This window comes from Macaca thibetana, chromosome 4, assembly GCF_024542745.1.
Source record: "Macaca thibetana thibetana isolate TM-01 chromosome 4, ASM2454274v1, whole genome shotgun sequence".
In the NCBI taxonomy this organism is placed as follows: Eukaryota; Metazoa; Chordata; class Mammalia; order Primates; family Cercopithecidae; genus Macaca; species Macaca thibetana.
The window spans coordinates 164911337-164932008 of NC_065581.1; the positions used below are offsets into that span (position 1 = coordinate 164911337).

The window sequence follows — 20672 nt, forward strand, 5'->3', positions numbered from 1 at the left end:
GTTAATGAGATGCATCCACTCCTGTCAGAGAGCGAGTTCCTGGCTCCGACAAACAGCACTGTAAGTGCCAAGCTGCGTTCAGCGAGAGCTGGAGAAGCAGAAACTCCAGCCCATTGCTATTGACTACACTGATGCTCTGATAAACCCAACATTCAGCCACTTTGGAGAGCAGTTTGTCAACAGCAGATTAACTTGAAAATGAGCAAATCTTGTGGCCCGTCAATTTCACGTTGACACGTCTGCACAGGGAGTGTAACTCTGGCACACACTGATGGGAAGACAGGTGCGACCTTTCTCACTGTCACCGCTTCAAAGATCAAAACATTGAAAGTAATCTAACGGCTCCTTGGTGGGAGTGTGGAAAAGTAAACTACGGCATTTTCCCTACCATGATATTCTCTACAGCCCTCAGGATGGTGCAACGGAGCTGTGTGATCAGCAGGGATCAATCCCAAAATATCCTAAGGAGTTGTTTTTAAAGTAAGCTTCAAAAGCAAAGAGACTGCTTTCCATCCAGTAAAGATTTAAAGCACCCCTGTAATTCATAGAGGCTGACTCTCAAGGACTGAATTGTGTCCTCAAAATTCCCGTGTTGAAGCCCTGCCCCCACATGTGGAGGGTGTGAGTCTGGAAGTGCTCAGGGACCCCCAGGCCTCACAAGACGACTGAGAAGTTGGAGGAGGGGCCTGGGGGCCTGTGCTTGGTGACCCCCACCCTTGGCTGGTGGAACAGGCCCGGGGCTAAGGGACAGAAAGAACCGGTCACCCATGTGCCAGAGCCGCTCTGGGGCCTCCGTCTAGTCAGGATCCAGATCACACAGCCACGATCATCCACGTCCCGTCCACAGGGCATGGGCTCTGCATCCTTAGGTGAGTGTCCAGGGTATTTCCTTCCCATGAGCAGATCCGGCTCAACTCATCCTCCTCTCATCTCAGACTCTCACCAGGCAGGAGAAGGACTGGATGGCCAACTGCAGAAGGGACTCACCAAGTGGGGGTGGCCAAGAGAAATAACAGCAAGGCCGGAGCTAGGGTTGCTCATGGCCGCTGGAAAAGGACTCACCAAGTCCCTCAGCTCACTGGAGACAGCCAATGCTCTCAGTGGCAAACAGTGGGGTGGCAGACTGGGGAGGGGATAGTTTTTTAACTCATCCCAAGGATACCACCATATTTTGAAAACTGCCAAGACGTCAGTGCTCCCCCTTTTCTATGGGAGCTAGGGAAAGGCCTCCTCTGCTTTTCTTCATGGTGGGGGTCCTTGCTAATTTCTCATGCAAGGGGATGGCTCAAAGCAGGAGAAGTGCTACTTGGCAAGCAATGAGTAGAGTCACTGGGACCAAGAGCAGCATAGTTCTGGGCTGCGTCACGTACCCCAAAGTCCATACACTGAAGTCCAACCTCAAGTGCCCGGGAATGTGTCCTGATTTGGGAAAGGGCCATTGCCAATGGGCTTAGCTGAGGGGCGGTCACCCTGGAGTATGTGGGCCTAGCCCAATACGACGGTGTCCTCAGAGGCACAGAGACAAGTGCATGGGGGACGATGGCTGCCTGGCCATGGGGAGAGAGATGGGGGAAGAACCAACAGCAACCATGAAGCCAGAGAGAGGCCCGATCAGAGCGTACCTCACAGCCCCAGAAGGAGCCAGGCCTGCGGCACCTGGACCTGGGGCTTCTGGCCTCAGGACCGTGAAACGACCCACCTCTATTAAGTCTCCCAGTCTCGGTGCCTTGCTTCGGCAGCTGGCAAATGCGTATACCACAAAAGCCAGAGGATCCCTTCATGAGCCCATCCAGAGGAGCTAGAGAACCAGGCGAAAGCATCATTCAGTGTTTAACCAAGGGGAGGGGTCTGACTTGAAATATGAGCCAATCACAGATGTCAAAGAGTCTCTTGGTGGTCTTTTATTTAATATGCTATTTATAGTTTTCACCTGCACCTGTAGAAAATACAAACTTGTCTTAAATTGAGACTCAGGGCAAAAAAGTGCATCTGCAACATTGCACATCAGCCTGGTTGGATTACATAGATGCGGCCAAGACTTTTAAAAAATTACTTGTAACATCCCAGGCTGAACAACCAACACTCCCCAGTGGACTAATGCAGAGCCACACACTGCAATCAAGGTCACACTGCAGTCAAGGTCACACTGCAGTCAAGGTCACACTGCAATCAAGGTCATCGCAATCATGACCACTCCAATATTCAGACACTTTGCTAGCAGAAAGAGACTATTTTACTGACTCTTACTAGAACTTCCAGTTCCTCTCCCAGCCTTTAAGGACTAGAAACATATCTAAAGAAACACTATTGCTGGGTTGTAAATAAGACATCACTCCTCTAACAGAAATACAAAACATGTTGGACCCTTTCTCTCTGCTTAAATTTATGAAGATCATAGCTTTAGAAAGACCAATCAGCATATCAGGTTCTTACTAAGTGTATTTAAGACTAAGGTAGGTCATCATCAACTATTTTCACAAAGGAACTGGAAATCATATTTCACTTTTAATTATACATAACTTCGCTGTGCATTTTGGGGATTGTTCAAGATGGCTTCTTAATGTCAGTGGCTTCTCCCTGTCACTTGGACGCTGTCCTCACACCCCCTGGCGTGCTCCCAGGGAAGACTAGCCGACTTGACCCCCTGCTGAAGCAACACAATTGGGGTCACAGCTCCCAGCAGAGGCAGGACTTGGCTCTCTTCAGGTCAGAGGCACCTGGAAGGGCTGCCACAGAACTACATTCACCCACCAAGGCCAGGCAGATTCACCTGGAGGGGCTGGTCCAGGACTACATGCACACACCTAAGTCGGGCAGGTGCACCTGGAGGGGCTGCCCAAGCCCTGTATGCACTTATTCGGGTCAGGCAGGTGCACCTGGAGGGGCTGCCCATGTCCTGTATGCACTTACTTGGGTCAAGCAGGTGCTTGGTAAACAGGCCCAGTTGCAAATGACAGAGGAGGTCAGGCAAACTAGGAACCTTCCTGAGGACAGACGACAGAGCTAGGAGACAGCATCTCTGAGATGCAGCAGGGAGTTCCACCAGGAGCCAGGAGAGAGGCAGATGGAGAAGCAGGCATGGTTTAGAGTCCAGAAGGCAAAGCTCTCCCTCAGAGTCGAGTATGGGCAGAGTGTCCCAACCACCACTGTCGACATTCTGAGTGGGTGACTCTGTCATGGGGCCTGCCCTGTGTTTGCTGGGATGTTCAGCAGTATATCTGGCCTTGACCCCCTAGTGGTCAGTAGCATGTCCCCCTGGACAGCCCAACTTATGACAACCAAAAATGTCTCTAGAGGCCGGGTGTGGTGGCTCACACCTGTAATCCCAGCACTTTGGGAGGCCGAGGTGGGCAGATCAACTTGAGGTCAGGAGTTTGAGACCAGCTTGGTTAACATGGTGAAACCCTGTTTCTACTAAAAATACAAAAAATTAGCCAGATGTGGTGGCAAGCACCTGTAATCCCTGCTACTCAGGAGACTGAGGCACAAGAATTGCTTGAGCCTAGGAGGAGGAGGTTGCAGTGAGCTCAGATTGCTCCACTACACTCCAGCCTGAGCAACAGAGCAAGACTCTGTCTCAAAAAACAACCACCACAACAACATGTCTCTAGACATTGCCAAATGATGTCCCTGGGTTGGGTGATGCAAAATTACCCCTGGTTCAGAAGCAATTGAGTCTTTAGAAGCACAAGTCCAGCCTGTCGGGGGTCCCGGCAGGTTTTGAAGATGGAGGACTCAGGTATAGGAGAAGACACACCCATGCACCAGACTGTTAAACAAGGTCCTAGCTGTGCCCTCAGGATTGATCGGAAGCCAGCACTGAAGCAGAAGCATGATGTTAGAGCCACCAGAAGGAAGTGTGACTCGATCCCGAGGCCACGATTGCTGAGCTGGGCCTCAAGTCCTCCCTTGGCACCAGCAGAATTACTCGAAAGCCTGTGTCTGCATCTTAGAGGCAGATGGCTACAGCCTACTCTGGGAGGCAGCTGACGGCCAGGAGAGAGCTGGGCCCTGCCTGACATGGGAATTATCCTCCCAGGCCCAGCTCAGCCCGAGTGCAACAGAAGCCGGAAGTGCACACAAGGTGCAGGCAAGCAGGGATTGTTCAGCACAAATGCACTCGTCGATTCTAACTTATCCATAAGCTGACTCAGCAGAGTGCTTCTTCCTCTGCTCTGGGTGATCCTGGAGGCCACCCCAGGGCTTGTCTGATCTCTCTTAGCCAATCATAGGCCTCTGGCCCCAGGATAGCTAATTTGTGTCCACTTGGCTGGGCTGTGGAACCCAGTTGTTTGGTCAAACACCAGTCTAAATTTGCTGCAAGATATCGTTTAGGTGTTATTATTATTATTATTATTTTTGAGACAAGGCCTCTCTCTGTCACCCAGGCTGCAGTGCAGTGGAGCCTTTGCAGCTCACTGCAGCCTCCACCTCCTGGAATCAAGCAATCCTCCCGCCTCAGCCTCCCAGGAGCTGGAACTACAGGCAGGAGCCAGGTGATTACATTGAAATCAGCAGATTTGAGTAAAGTAGATTACCTTCATAATGGGAGTGGGCCTCATCGAATCAGTTGAAGGCCTTAAGGGAAAAGACTGAGCTACCCTGAAGAGCAAGGAACTCTGTCTTCAGACGGCCTTGGGACTAGAACATCTACTCCCACTAGAATTCCTAGCCTGCTGGTCTGCCCTGTGGACTTGAGACTTGCCTGCCAGTCCCACAATTGTGTGAGCCAATTCCTTAACAAAAGTAAATTGCTGTCTCTCTCTAGATAGACAGATATAGATACAAAAGACATAGATATATGCATACACACGTATATAAAACTTCATGTACACACATGCACACATATCTAAAACTACATATATATACATGTACACATATCTATAACTGCATACATACATGTGTACACCTATGCATAACTATGTATACACATGTGCACACCTATCTGTAACTACATATATATGTGAACGCTGATTTGTAATCACATACGCACATGTGGACACCTATCTAAAACCACATATACACATATGCACATCTATCTATAACTACATATATACACGTGCACACTTACCTGTAACCACATATGCACACATGCACACCTATCTATACCACATATATACATGCACACACCTATCTGTAACTATATATATACACACACACATACACCTGCACACTTATCTGTAACCACATATACACAAGTGCACACCTATCTATAACCACATATATACACGTGCATGCCTATCTGTAACTATATATATGCACATGCAGTTACCTGTAACAACATATACACACGTGCACACCCATCTGTAACTACATATGTACATGTGCACACCTATGCATAACCACACATGTACATGTGCACACCTACACATAACCACATATACACACGTACACACCTATCTGTAAGTGCATATGTACATGTGCACACCTATGCATAACCACATATACACACGTGCACACCTATCTGTAAAGAGTGACGGTCATGATCAATTCAGTATACCACTGGAGGCTATATGAGTAAGCAGCAAAACTGTTTCTCATAAATGCAGAATGTTGGCACACTGACAAACTGCCTCTGCCACCCAGAAGGAATGCTGAGGGCAGTCACGCCCCAAGGGCAGTGTTTCTTGTGATTAGCATCTGAAGCCTGTTAGCAATCATATGAACCTGTGATCAGTTAAGCAGCTGACCAATCGTTACCTCCTCCTCCCTGCTTCTTACCCAATAAATATGAAGGGCTGTGGAAGCTCAGGGGCTGCCTTTGCTCACTAGAAGCACGGAGCTCTCTTCTTCTTCCCTGGCTCCCTTCCTTTAAAACAGTTTCTTTTGTCTTACGTTTTCATTTCTACATTCGTCCCTTTGTTCAGTATCATAATGACGGTCTCAAGAAGTAACAGTAGTAACTACTGTAATGACGGTCTCAAGTAGTAACCATGGCAGTCAGCTACAATGTACAGGTGCACACCTATGCATAACCACATATACACATGTGCACACCTATCTGTGTGCATGTCTATACATGAGACCAGAGAAGTCCTAGAGTGGTCTCCTTGTCTCATCCAAGACAGAAGCAGCATTCTACTGAATAAATTTATGAATAAGTTTGGCTTGATGAGTGCATTTGTGATGAATAATCCCTGTTTGCTTCCACTTTGCATATGCTTTCTGGCTTCTGTTGTACACGGGCTGAGCTGGGGCTGGGAGGATGGTTCTGATGTCAGGAAAATCCCCAGCTCACCCTGGCTGTCAGGTCCTTCTTAAAGCAGGTTGTAGCTATTGGTCACTCTGTATACACGTGTCTGTATATGTGTAAATTTTTCTGTGTTTGTATCTACCTATCTGTCTGCATCTTTTTGGATCTGTTTCTTTGGAGACCACTGACTAGTACAATCCCATTTGCTTGTAAAGGCAGACTCATTCTGAAATAAGACAGTCTTCTGAATTCTTGATATAAGCCTCTGCCTGTCTGGGACATTCCCCGGGAAGCTGGGGAGGGACTTGGTGCTTTTTCTCTTCACCCCTCACGTGCCACCCCCCACTAGGGTGCTGAGGCAGGTCACCCAGTTCTGTGGGCCTCAGTCTCCTCCCCAGGTCACTGGCTCTAGGTTTGAAAAGATGTGTATGAGGCAGGGATTATTGGCTCTTTTGGTTTATGGGAGCTGTTGCTCATTTCTTCTACTTACTTGAGGGTTTATTATTTTTTAAGTAATTATTTTCCCTAGACAATGGACCAGAAAACATTTGAAAGATAGCGACTAAGTTCAAGGCTTGCTCCATGCCAGGCACGGTGCTCCTGCTTCGAGAGCTCCACTCATGTGGTCCTTATGAGAATGTGAGCACACAAACACCGTTTTTCAGCTGATGAAACTATTTCAGGAAGTCAGGGACCCCGAACGGAGGGACCGGCAGAAGCCATGGCAGAAGAACATAAATTGTGAAGATTTCATGGACATTTATTAGTTCCTCAAATTAATACTTTTATAATTTCTTATGCCTGTCTTTACTGCAATCACTGAACATAAATTGTGAAGATTTAATGGATACTTATCACTTCCCCAATCAATATTCCCATCATCTTCATAAGCTGAGGATGAATGTTGCCTCAGGACCCTGTGATGATTGCGTTAACTGCACAAATTGTTTAAACAATATGAAATCTGGGCACCTTGAAAAAAGAACAGGATAACAGTGAGTGATGCTCAGGGAACAAGGGAGATAACCATTAGGTCTGGCTGCCTAAGAGTTGGGTGGAACAGAGCCATATTTCTCTTCTTTCAAAAGCAAATAAGAGAAATATCACTTAATTCTTTTTCTCAGCAAGGAACAGCCCTGAGAAAGAGAATGCATTCCCAAGGGGAGGTCTCTAAAATGGCCACTCTGGGAACATCTGTCTTTTATGGTTGTAGATGTTGTAGATAAGGGATGAAATAAGCCCTGGTCTCCTGTAGCGCTCCCAGGCTTATTAGGATGAGGAAATTCCTGCCTAATAAATTTTGGTCAGAACGGTTGTCTGCTCTCAAACCCTGTCTCCTGATAAGATGTTATCAATGACTATGCGTGCCCGAAACTTCATTAACAATTTTAATTTCACCCTGGTCCTGTGATCTTGCCCTGCCTCCATTTGTCTTATGATATTTTATTACCTTGTGAAGCATGTGATCTCTGTGACCCATACCCCATTCGTACACTCCCTCCCCTTTTGAAAATCACTAATAAAACTTGCTGGTTTTGCAGCCTGAGGGGCATCACGGAACCTGCCGACATGAGATGTCTCCCCCAGACACCCTTTAAAATTTCTCTCTTTTGTACTCTTTAAAATTTCTCTCTTTTGTACTCTCTCCCTTTATTTCTCAGACGGGCTGACAAGGAAAATAGAAAAGGACCCACATTGAATATCGGGGGCTGGTTTCCCCCAATATGAAACTAAGACTGAACAAGGTTAAATAATTTCTCCAAAGTCACAAGCTAGTAGTTGCAGAGCCAGCATTTGAACTCAGCTGAGTCCAAGCCCATATTCTTAAGCACCATAATTTGCTTCCAAGCATCTTGTTTTTAAAAAGCACTCGATGGTTTTACTACAACGATCTTATTTACATGAGACTTAAGTCATTCAAATGTTTTTAGGACACGTTAGTATAAAGACAAGGTATTGGCCGGGTGCGGTGGCTCAAGCCTGTAATCCCAGCACTTTGGGAGGCCGAGACGGGCGAATCACAAGGTCAGGAGATCGAGACCATCCTGGCTAACACGGTGAAACCCCATCTCTACTAAAAAATACAAAAAACTAGCCGGGCATGGTGGCGGGCGCCTGTAGTCCCAGCTACTTGGGAGGCTGAAGCAGGAGAATGGCTTAACCCGGGAGGCGGAGCATGCAATGAGCTGAGATCCGGCTACTGCACTCCAGCCTGGGCGACAGAGCGAGACTCCGTCTCAAAAAAAAAAAAAAAAAAAAAAAAAAGACAAGGTATTGCCAAAAAGATTTTTTACTTTTCTTCCTTTTTGTTCTAGAAGGTCAATAATTAAATCTAACAAAATAATAATAAAAATAGCAGATAACAACAATCAGGTAAATAACATTTGGTTTTATTTTCTTTTTAAAAATCTAAGAACAAAGGGGTTTTGACAAATGTGACCAGAAAACCATACAACTCAGATATCCTTTTTCAATAATCATTTATGGGCATTTCTTGTTATTTGAGAAAATTGAGATAGGAATCATGACTCCTCCAATCCATTTACAGTATGGAAAGCTGATATCACAGTAAATTTTAAGTCCTTCTGTGATTTTAAGTCTCCTTTTCTTTTGCTAATCATCATGGAGCAGGACTAAATATGAACACATGAGTGGCAGCCTGGCTCAGCCAGCCTAGAATAATTCCTTTAAAAGTGCACTTGTGTAATAAACCCTAATTCCAAATACTGAACATAAGGAAGGAGAATTTACAAATCATGGTATTAGCAGTAAGAAAAGCAAACCCGTTAAAAGGAGTTAATAGAGAATAATGATTGCTAATATGGCCATGAAAATTGGAGCAAATGGTGACAAAACTGATTATTAAAGCAGAAAAGGTAACGAAATAATTCACGAATGATATTACAGATGCAAAAAAAAAATCCTGATTACATCAACAAAGATTTGTAGAAGGTTGGGAGTAGTATGGAAGGAAGAATATAAAAGTATTCTTTTTTCTAATATACTTCAAACATTGCTAGATTAATAGATATTGCCATTTTCACGTGTATACGTATGTAACAAACTTGCACATTGTGCACATGTACCCTAGAACTTAAAGTATAATAAAAAAAAAGGTATTTCCATTTTATAGTAGCATAAATAAAAATGCTACAATTATAGTTTTAAAAGATACATACTTTCCACATCACAGGAGGAAAAAAAAGCTTAAAAAAATCATCATAGCAAAAATGAGAAAAACTGAATTAAATTATGTCATGTTAAATTTTTAGTAATTGTATAAGTTAGTACTCAAAAGTAGTTTAGTTCAGGTGTTTTATGCTTAATTTTGGTTATTTTCATCAGTTGAGTAATAGCATAATTCCAGTTCCACATTTTTGATCCTCATAACCACTAGAGGGCAGAAGAGAGAAGCACAAGTGGCCTGAGATTGGTCAAATGAGCCTGATACCACTGGGCAAGGTGGGTTTAAATGGCCTTCCCAACCAGGAATTCTGCTTCGTGGGAGACACAACTATGTCGGTGTGCCAACATCTGTATAGAAAATTCAATCCAGAATTTAAATATTTTTCCTCAATTAGGCCTAAAAATATTAATTTGCATAAAACAAGATGTAAAATAAGCATGTTTATATAAAAATATCCAAATTATTTGACCCCATAACTTCTAGGAGTTTATCCAAAGATAAAGACCGATGTATGTGGATGTTTATCATAGTGGTTTTTCTTTTTTTATCATGGTGTATAACTGAAAATTTACCTAAGTAATCAACAATAGGAGACTGTACTAATAAATTATGGTACAGCTATATGATGGAAAACCCTTTAGCTGCTTTTAAAAATATTTAAGAGTTTTGGGAAAAAGTTATAAAATGTTAAGAGAATATTATAAAAAGTATGATTTGCTATTGATGAATTATTTGTTTATTTAAATATAGAAACACATGTAGATACTGATGATGAAAATACAAGTCTAGTTGTGTGAGAACAGATATAGAAGTAGACATGTTCCAAAAAAAAGTCACAGCTGAAAAAAATATACCCCTGTTAAAAATTATTGTCTCTTCTTTGTTACATTTAAATTGATTTTAACTGTTTATACCTTTTGCTGGGAAAACTGGCTAGCCATAAGCAGAAAACTGAAACTGGACCCCTTCCTTACATCTTATATGAAAATTAACTCAAGATGGATTAAAGACTTAAACGTAAAACCCAAAGTCATAAAAACCCTATAAGAAAACCCAGGCAATACCATTGAGGACGTAGGCATGTGCAAAGACTTCATGACTAAAACACCAAAAGCAATGACAACAAAAGCTAAAATTGACAAATGGGATCTAATCAAACTAAAGAGATTCTACGCAGCAAAAGAAAGTAGCATAGAACTGAACAGGCCACCTACAGAATGGGAGAAAATTTTTAAATCTACTCATCTGAGAAAGGGCTAATACCCAGAATCTACAAGGAAATTAAACAAATTTACAAAGCAACAACAACAACAACAACCCCATCAAAAGGTCGGCAAAGGACATGAACAGACACTTTTCAAAAGAAGACATTTATGCTGCCAACAGACATATGAAAAAAAGCTCATCATCACTGATCATTAGAGAAATGCAAATCAAAACCACAATGAGATACCATCTCACACCAGTCAGAATAACGATCATTAAAAAGTCAGGAAACAATAGATGCTGGTGAGGCTGTGGAGAAATAGGAAAGCTTTTATGCTGTTGATGGGATTGTAACTCAGTTCAACCATTGTGGAAGACAGTGTGGCGATTCCTCAAGGATCTAGAACCAGAAATATCATTTGACCCAGCAATCCCCTTACTGGGTATAACCCAAAGGATTATAAATCATTCTACTATAAAGACACATGCACATCTATGTTTACTGCAGCACTATTTACAATAGCAAAGACATGGAACCAACCCAAATGTCCATCAACGATAGACTGGATAAAGAAACAATAGACATATACACCATGGAATACCATGCAGCTATAAAAAGGAATGAGATCATGTCCTTTGCAGGGACATGGATGGAGCTGGAAGCCATTATCCTTAGCAAACTAACACAGGAACAGAAAACCAAATACTGCATGTTCTCACTCATAAGTGGGAGCTGAACAATGAGAACACATGGACACAGGGAGGGGAACATCACACACCAGGGCCTGTCAGGTGGTGGGGGGCAAGGAGAGGCAGAGCATCAGGACAAATACCTAATGCGTGCGGGGCTTAAAACCTAGATGATGGGTTGATAGCTGCAGCAAACCACCATGGCACATGCATGTCAATGTACCAAACCTGCACATTCTGCACATGTGTCCTGGAACTTAAAATAAAATAAAAAATAAGTAAAAAGTAAAAATTCATCCATTCTAAAAAGAAATGTTTATACTTTTCTATATTTTTCTCATTTTCTATGTTATAATATACTGTACTCCTTTTAAATTCAGGGAAAAAAGAAATACGCATTATGTGGTATTTATAAAGAAAACCTGGATCCTCTTTGGTCTTTCAATGTCTTAAAATCATAAAGCCAGACCCATTTGCGATATATGGATGCTGATAGTTGAAAAGAATGTACAAATCTCAACTGTATTTCATTTTGCTGTGTATTAAAGCTATCTTATCATTATAATAGAAAAAAAGAAAAACAGTCTTTAAATTAAAATAACAGAACACATACAAACACAATTGCTTTCACTCAAAAAACCAACAAGACACTGAAACTGGTCCCAGTGGTCAGTTGAACATGACCATATGGCATTAAAGAGCTAGTGCCCAGCAAGAGTGACTTTCTTCTTGAACCTGACAGCTGATTGCAGCTCTGCCTCAGACAAAACCAGATCCTTCATTCTCTAAGCGCTTCTGAATTTTCCAAGATTTCACTTTCCTTGTGCAGGGCAAGTAACCATCGTGGTTGGAGGCTGTCAGGGGTCCCCTGCACCAAGCTAAGTAATGAGGACGGTGGGGTGAGAGAGATGGACTCTCCCTGAAGGGTCCCAGTGATCACAGCTGGGTTCCAGGCCGTGGGCTGCTTTCCCGGCAGGCTCAGGTGCAGTATGTGGGCACCGTGGCGGGATGCTTGAACCACAGGAATCAGGAAGAATTTTCCATAAAAAGCGGGGCTTGAGCCTGGACTGCAGATGGAAGCAGAAAGGTGTCCCCGGCAGAGAAAGGAGAACAGGACGCATCCAGGACATAGGCTGAGTTGTGTCCTCTGGACCAGGAGTCAAGGATAAGGGAGGATGCAGGAATGGCTTCTAGCTGCTGTGGGGACCCACTCGGAACCCCAGGCACTATAAAGATTATTTTAATCTGAAGACATTTGAGACGCAACAGACACAGAAAGCAGCCTTCTCGGAGCTTTTCTTATCTGACTGAAAGCAGCAACTTTCAAGAAATGAGGACTGCCATTAATTCCTTCCTGGGGGGCCTTCTATTCCTAGAGGGGAGACTATAAGTAAGCCTACGATAAATCCCCTCTCTGAGGGAGTTACAGGGCCCTGAAAAAGACAAAAAGACCACTCATGTCCGTATGGACAAACATTATCACAAACTTTCTTATCTCCCATATGTCCTCCTAAAAATCTGCCTTGTCGGCCAGGCACGGTGGCTCACGCCTATAATCCCAGCACTTTGGGAGGCCGAGGAAGGCAGATCACGAGGTCAAGAGATCGAGACCATCCTGGCCAACATGGTGAAACTCCGTCTCTATTAAAAACACAAAAATTAGCTGGTTGTGGTGGCACGCACCTGTAATCCCAGCTACTCGGGAGGCTGAGGCAGGAGAATGGCTTGAACTGGGAGGTGGAGGTTGCAGTGAGCAGCAATGGTGCCACTGCACTCCAGTCTGGCGACAGAGACTCTGTCTTAAAAAGAAAACAACAACAACAAACTCATTTGTCTTTTCTGAAGAAATCTATTGCTCTTCCCATTGGAGCCTCTCTCCTCTCCCTTTCCCTACTAAGCTGGGTCTACAGACCCAAATTCAAACCACTCCTTTGAGTTGCTCAAAACTGCGCAGTCCTGAGTGCATGCATGTGGCACATTTACATGAGTTACTCACAACTACAGTCCTGAATGCACCCATGTGGCACACTTACATCAACGCTTTTCTCCTGCTAATCTGGCTTTTATCCATGTAGCTTGGAGGCTCCCAGGTACCGAACTTGAGAAGGCAAAGCTTTTCCTCTCTACGCTGCATTTCATTCTCCAGGGCCTCTGAGAGCAGCTCCTGAAGGGGGGCTCTCACACCTGAGCAAAGCGGTCACAGCACTGGCTCGTTGATCTGAGCACAGCTGAAGATGAAGTGGAGACAATCCCTGAGCTGGGAAAATTCCATTTCTCCAATCCCAGGCTCTGCTGCCGCATCTGTGTCTCCTTCATCAGGCACTCTGCGTCCCAGGGAGGGAGGCACCCCACATCCATGCTGGGGACATTGTGCAGGATGGCAGGGGCAAGACACACCTCACAAAAGATATGGATGATACTGAAGGAGCCAAAATTATTTCCAGAAATTTTTTTTTAGAATCAGTGGCATGACATATAGTTGATCCTTGAACATTGCAAGAGTTAGGGACACCCAGCTCCCTGCACAGTCAAAAATCCATGTCTATCTCTAGACCCACAATGCTTAACTACTCACAGCCTACTGTGGACTGGAAGCCTTACTGATAACATAAACAGCCGATTCTCACATATTTTATATGTTTTATGTATCATATACTGTATTCCCACAATAGGGTACTAGAGAAAAGAAAATGTTATTAAGAAACTCATAAGGAAGAGAAGATGTAAGCACCATTCATTAAGTGGAAATAGATCCTTATACAGGTCTTCATCCTTGTTGTCTTCAGGCAGGGTTACTGAGGAGAGGGAGGAGGAAGGTTTTGTGTTGCTGTCTCAGGGGTGGCAGAAGTGGGAGAAAATCTGCATATAATTGGACACGTGCAGTTCAAACCTGTGTTGTTCAAGGGTCAACGGCAATTAGTTTTTATTAGAAAAAAATGTATCAACGTGGAGAAGCCCTTGAAGGAATTTAAGCACAGAGGTGATTGATAGGTGTAACCGCCAGGTCCAGACAGGCCAGAGCTTGAACTCAGGTTGTGCTGGTGAAGGAGAGATGGGTCAAGGGAGGTAAAAGAATCAAACCTCGATGACCAGAGGACACTGGAGTAAAAGGCAAGAGTGAAAAAGAAAAAGCTTCGATGTGTTACATGGTGAAAAGCAGCAGAAGAAAAAGGCACCGGAATCATCGATGTCACCACCATTGGTTGGTCAGGTAGCCATGAGAGCCAACCAGATGTCAAACACAGCAAAGTCGAATATGGGATAATTTGTACATTTCCATTCCACCATTTGCCGTCAGTGTTTATCCCATGGTAATTAAAACCAACTGTAGCTATTGAACGATGGAATTTGCTGGTCAAGCTCTTCAGAGCCCAGTATCACCAGCCTTGGGGTGGCCCCTGCAAGGCCCTGCAGTGTCCATTCTGTTGTCACTGAAGGCAGAAGGTGCAGCCTAGCTCAGGGATGAGTTACAGCAGGCCTCAAACGTGCCAGTGCCACGGCCTAAGCATCTGGGACAGACACTGAGGAAAGCTTGATGAGCCCTTAGCTACCAAAGGTGGACAACTCTGCTATTAATATTAATCTTTAGCACTCGAAAGGAGTGTCCTGGTGCTGAAAGAGGACACTAGGGAGCTTCCCCAGGGAGCCCCAGACTGCATCTCTGCAGAGCGAAGCGCTCCCTGTTCCCAGCTGCAGGAGGCTATGTTCAGCCTGCTGGCTGCTGGCCCTGCAGCTGGGGAGTGACCCTGTCCACCACAGTCGTCTTCAGACTGGGGTCGGTGTACATGCAAAGACCATCTATGGGGCACGTGGCCTAAGTATTTTTAAAGCAATTACTTATCATTTCCAGCTCGTCAGCTCTTTCCCAAAAGTGATCTGTCTAGAAACTTCTCCAGCCAATCCCTTTCCCAGACCCCTTTACAATCTCCTGCCCACTTCTCCACAGACAGGTGCACCTTGAACCTCGCACCCATCCCAAACCCCTCTCCAGGGTGTTCCTGGTGGTGGCGCCCTCCCCAGAGCACAGCTCCAGAGACAGCGCCCCTGTGAATATCAGCAGCCAGTTGCAGCCGGTGACTAAGGAAATCAGCCTTCAGCAAATGCGGCAGTTTCCTGTTCTTTGCTTTCCATAAAATTGAAAGGGAGCCTATTCAAGTTGTCAGCTGAGAGAGATTTAAAAACAATCTTGTGTAACAAGCACAAGGTGATTTTTGGCATACAGCTTGAAAGGAGCTCAAAAACCAGTGACATTATTATAGCAAATCTTTTTTCCATTTCCATCTTTCATTCCCATTTATGTGAGCAAGTTTGCTTTAGCTCATAAAAATGAAACTAGAGAAAATCTCAGCTCCAAGCCTGTTTCAGGAGCACCCCATGGGTCTGTGAACCTGGGCAGGAGCCCATCCCTAGCATCACTGATACTGAATTTCTAAGATTTTAATTTTATAATAATCAATTTTTTAAAAGCTATTTAAATTTTAATCAATTGTATACTACTAATAATTATAAGGATAATTCAAAGAAACAACATTTAGAATCTGTGGTTACAGAAAATTACATTTAAAAAAATACATTCAATTTATATAGATTTTTTACTGTTAAGAATATAAAGGTGATGAATAAAGACTTTTAAGCCAAAAAGTATGCCTATCACACTGGCATAATATCCTAAAGGAGTAGTTAGAATGGAAATTTGCGCTTATGGAGAAAAAGGAGTCACAGAAAAATCCGCATGCTCAGAAAAAAAGCATTTTCATGTTTTTTTTGTTTCTTTTTTTTTTTTAGGATGAGAGTGGTTGTGAAATCACTATGGTAATTGGATTCCAGCAGAAACACTTAAGAGTAGTGCAAGAGTTTTATTTTGGAATATCAATATTTTGAACTTTTTCAACTAATAAAACTTACTTTTAGATGAGTTTTTTTTATTTTAATAGTTTTGGGGGAATGGGCGGTATCTGGTTACATGGATAAGTTCTTCAGTGGTGATTTCTGAGATTTTGGTGCCCCTGTCTCCCGAGCAGTGTAGACTGCAGTCCTTCATCCCTCACCCTCTTCCACCCTTCCGCCGAGTCCCCAGTAACAGGTCATGGCTGCGAACTCTCAGGAGATGCACTAAGCACAGGCCCCAGGCCTGCCTGGTGGGGATTTGCTCAGAAGCTCTTCCTGGAGACTGTGGGTTCCTTTTAAACACCAGGTATTTGTTTGTTTCCGGCAGTCTCCAGTCTAATAAACTCATTTGAATCCTGGAAAATAAATCACTGTGTTTCAATTAGGCCAACTCCTCAGGAATTCTAGAACAATGTTTTAAGCCAGTTGACTCATTGAAGTCCCAGATGACAGTACACTCTGGAGCAATTAGGCCAACATACCAGGAGGCCAGCAAAGAGGTTTCCAGAGACTCTGACACGTTGCCACTGTGTCTGCCCTCAGCCTCTAGAGCACGGGAAGGACATAGGGGAGCAGCCCAGCTCCCAGACAGTTCTGCGGCACAGTCTAGGGCTCTGCGTTCTAGCCCTTCTGCCACATCTAGGGTGCTGGGTGCCATGGCGTGTGTCCTTCCACAATGCACACACTGGAACACAAACATCAGTGTGATAGCATTAAGAGGTGACTAAGTAACGAGGGCCTCATCCTTATGAATGGAACCAGCGGACCTTATGAAAGGCCCTTCTACCTCCTGTCATGTGAGGACACAGGACTTAGCCCCTCTGGAGGACGCGGCAACAAGGCTCTGTCTTGGAAGCAGAAATGGGTCCTCACCAGACACCGAACCTACAGTGCCTCGATGTTGGACTTCTGGCCTCCAGAACTGTGAGAAAGAGATTTCTGTTATTTACAAGTCACCTGGTCTAGGGTATTTTGTTACTGCAACCTGAACAAAGACAGTTGGCCTTCCTTTACCTGAGATCATTTTAAACTCCATTATCCTCAACTCAATCATATCCTTAAGGAAGATATTTGATTTCATGGCAGGCACTGGAAATATACGCCTTTGGTTTTCCCTGTAATTGCAAAGAAAATTTATATGGAAAATAACTGAAACAGGACTCCTCATGTCAACATTTGAAGCAAAAACCTTTAAAATTAATAAAACTACTCTGCAAAAAGATTTGTATAAATGCCAAAGTTTTGGATGTTACAGAGATGGGAGTGATACTGAGGAATTCTCTAGGCGGTCATGGAAATAAGAAGACAAAGAGAAACACTGAAACCACGGTATGCGCACTTTCCTAAATGGTTTTGCTGCAAGTGCAGTGAGGAGTTTTGTAGCAACTTAATTGTGTCCACTTTTATAGAAATTTAAAGCATTTAAAAGAATCTGATATGCTAAACTCGTGAAAAGTTTAATTGAAAAAGCTTGCAATCAAAACATAAAACATAAAGAGAGTATCCAGGGAGAAAAGAAACACAGCCAAGTAAAAGCAGAGGAGGTGGGGAGAGGAAAAGAATCTAAAGGAAAGGGACGTTTATTTTATATCATTTTATTTTATTTTATTTTATACTTTTTTGAGATGAGGTCTCGCTCTGGTACCCAGGCTGGAATGGAGCAGTGCAATCATAGTTCACTGCAGCCTCCAACTCATAGGCTAAAGTGATTCTCCTACCTCAGCTTCCCAAATAGCTGGGACTACAGGTGCATGCCACCATGCCTGGCTAATTTTAAAAATAATGTTTTGTAGAGATGGGGTCTCGCTGTGTTGCCCAGGCTGGTCTCCAACTCCTGGCCCCATGTGTTCCTCCTGCCTCAGCCTCCCAAAGTGCAGGGATCACAGCCATGAGCCACCACACCTGGTTTGATGTTTAATAAATCTAATTTTATTCATTTTACTATATTCAAGTTTTAAAAGTTAAAAATGTTTTATTTTTATTTAAAATGTTCTGCATACATATATTCATGCACATAATTTTCAAACAATGAGTATGGTTGACTGCAAAACTTCGTATTTTGAGAAATCAAATAAGTTGAATTTATAAGTTCTTTGCTTTTTAGTTGTGCAAATGGTTGCAATTGACTAGAGGAAAATAATTGAGAAGGAAATTATTTAACAGTGCTTAAGATAATGTCATTTCAAAATCCCGAGAGGAAAATTTCAAAATTTTTTTTTTTTTGGGACAGAGTCTCACTCTGTGGCCCAGGCTGGAGTGCAATGGCACGATCTTGGCTCACCGCAAGCTCCGCCTCCTGGGTTCACGCCATTCTCCTGCCTCTGCCCCCTGAGTAGCTGGGACCACAGGCAGCCACCACCACTCCTGGCTAATTTTTTGTATTTTTAGTAGAGACAGGGTTTCACCATGTTAGCCAGGATGGTCTCGATCTCCTGACCTTGTGATCTACCTGCCTCGGCCTCCCAAACTGCTGGGATCACAGGCGTGAGTCACTGTGCCCAGCCAAAAAAAAATCTTTTTCAATCCCTCCCTCGGCTGGGTGCCTTGGCTCACACCTATAATCCCAGCACTTCGGGAGGCCGAGGCGGGCAGATCATGAGGTCAGGAGATTGAGACCATCCTGGCTAACACAGTGAAACCCTGTCTCTACTAAAAAGACAAAAAAAAAATAGCCAGGCGTGGTGGGGGGCGCCTGTAGTCCCAGCTACTCGGGAGGCAGAGGCAGGAGAATGGCATGAACCCAGGAGGTGGAGCTTGCAGTGAGCCGAGATCGCACCACTGCACTCCAGCCTGGGCAACAGAGCGAGACTCCTTCTACAAAATTAAATTAAATTAAATTAAATTAAATTAAATTAAATTAAATTAAAAAAATCAATTCCTCCCTAGACATCAGGAAAGAGTAAAGGAGAAGGAAATTACTCTTAGTTCATTGTAGTGGCCCTTTATTTTTACTTATTAATTCAAGGAAAAAAAATTCTAGAAAAATAGACTACATAAAATATAAGACTTAAAAATAAGACCATATTTGGGATTTTGGAAGGTCGTATGTGCTCAGAATGAGTTAAAATTCAGACGAAAGGAGATGGAAGCTCTCACGTAACAGCGAGGCCGCCTCTGCTGCACGATGTCCGCCAGACGCTGACGGGAATGTTTCCTGGGCCGACTCACTTGGTCTTAAGAGGGGAAGACTCTCGGAAGAGCATCCCTCTGAGGGGACTGTGATGGGCTCCCCCAGTTTGCAGCTGGAGAAACTGAGACATGAAAACTGGTTGATCTGTCCAGGTGCACTCAGGTGGCCACGACTCAGCCAATTCCTCGGACGAAATTATATTGAATAAAGTTTAGCCAGTGGTTGAACGCTTGTCACTCATTAAGAAATGGAGAAAATTAGACAAGCCAGCTTACTAATAAAGACAAAAGAATGTACTAGAATGTAACCATAATGTTAAACTGCTATTAAGTTGTTATTATTTTTAAATGATAATCTTCATGAACAAGTGATAAACCATAGATTATATATATGTGTGTATATATAATGATTAAGTGAGACCAAATGGAGTAATTTTTAAAGTCTACAGTGTATTCTTTTAGCCAATACTCCTTAAATGTTGGGTATTAAATCTGTTTCTTTTGAAGCAAGTCCATCCTGAAACTTCGTGCAAACTAATTGGGATCTAAGAAACAAGGACGTCCAGAAATAGAGACTTATAAATTATTCTGCACTTTGACCAAATATCCTTCAAATAGAAAATCAAAAGTATTTGAAAATTAAAGCTTCCACTGGTAAAGTGTACAAGAAGCAATCTTTTTAAAAGTCTGGTCTTTGTTACCTGGACAGGTTTGTAACTGCATCAAATGTACACAAAAATTGATGACTGTAAGTTTCACTGTTACCCATAGTTCCTAAACCTTTCACCAAAACAGGATGCTGAGCTGATAGACTAATAACTACTTCAGAAGTAGTTTTGTTTTAGTAAACAAAAGCCAAGCACAGGCTGGAATACAGTTGTTAGCCCTCATGCCCGGCTCCCAAGGTAAAGTCAGCAACCCACATGTTATGAGGCCCAAACCAAGAGTTAATCTAAAGGCTTTAGAGTCCTGGAAATCCTATGGCAGGACTAGACAGCTAAGCAGCTAGAGGTAAATTACTGGCCTCTGCCAGGACTGGCCAGGATGCCAGATGCTTAGCTGACTAATTTGGATTTCAGCAAAACCATTTTCCACACGCGAGACTCTCAGTGGATCTGTCAAGCAGGAAACCCCACAGAGACTGATTTTGTGCCTGTGTTATTCGCACAGTCACCATGGAGTGAAAAAGTGGGAAGCATGAGATGTTTTAATTTACATACAATTTAGAAAATTGCCCCTTAGATATTCCAAAGCTATGTTTCTAAGCCACTTTTTTTCATTCTAAAATGGAAATCCCCTTGGGGATAAGCAAAACTGGCTGAAAATTGCTTTTAAGATGTTAGAAAATGGCTAAATGTAATGTTGTTATGAAATTGCAAT

The 20672-nt window shown here is 43.5% G+C and overlaps 1 protein-coding gene across 3 annotated transcripts in view; it reads right to left on the bottom strand.

Moving 5' to 3' along the window:
- RPS6KA2 (ribosomal protein S6 kinase A2) overlaps positions 1 to 20672 on the bottom strand; it is a 491259-nt gene that overhangs the window by 370456 nt on the left and 100131 nt on the right. The gene's annotated exons all lie outside the window — the stretch shown is intronic.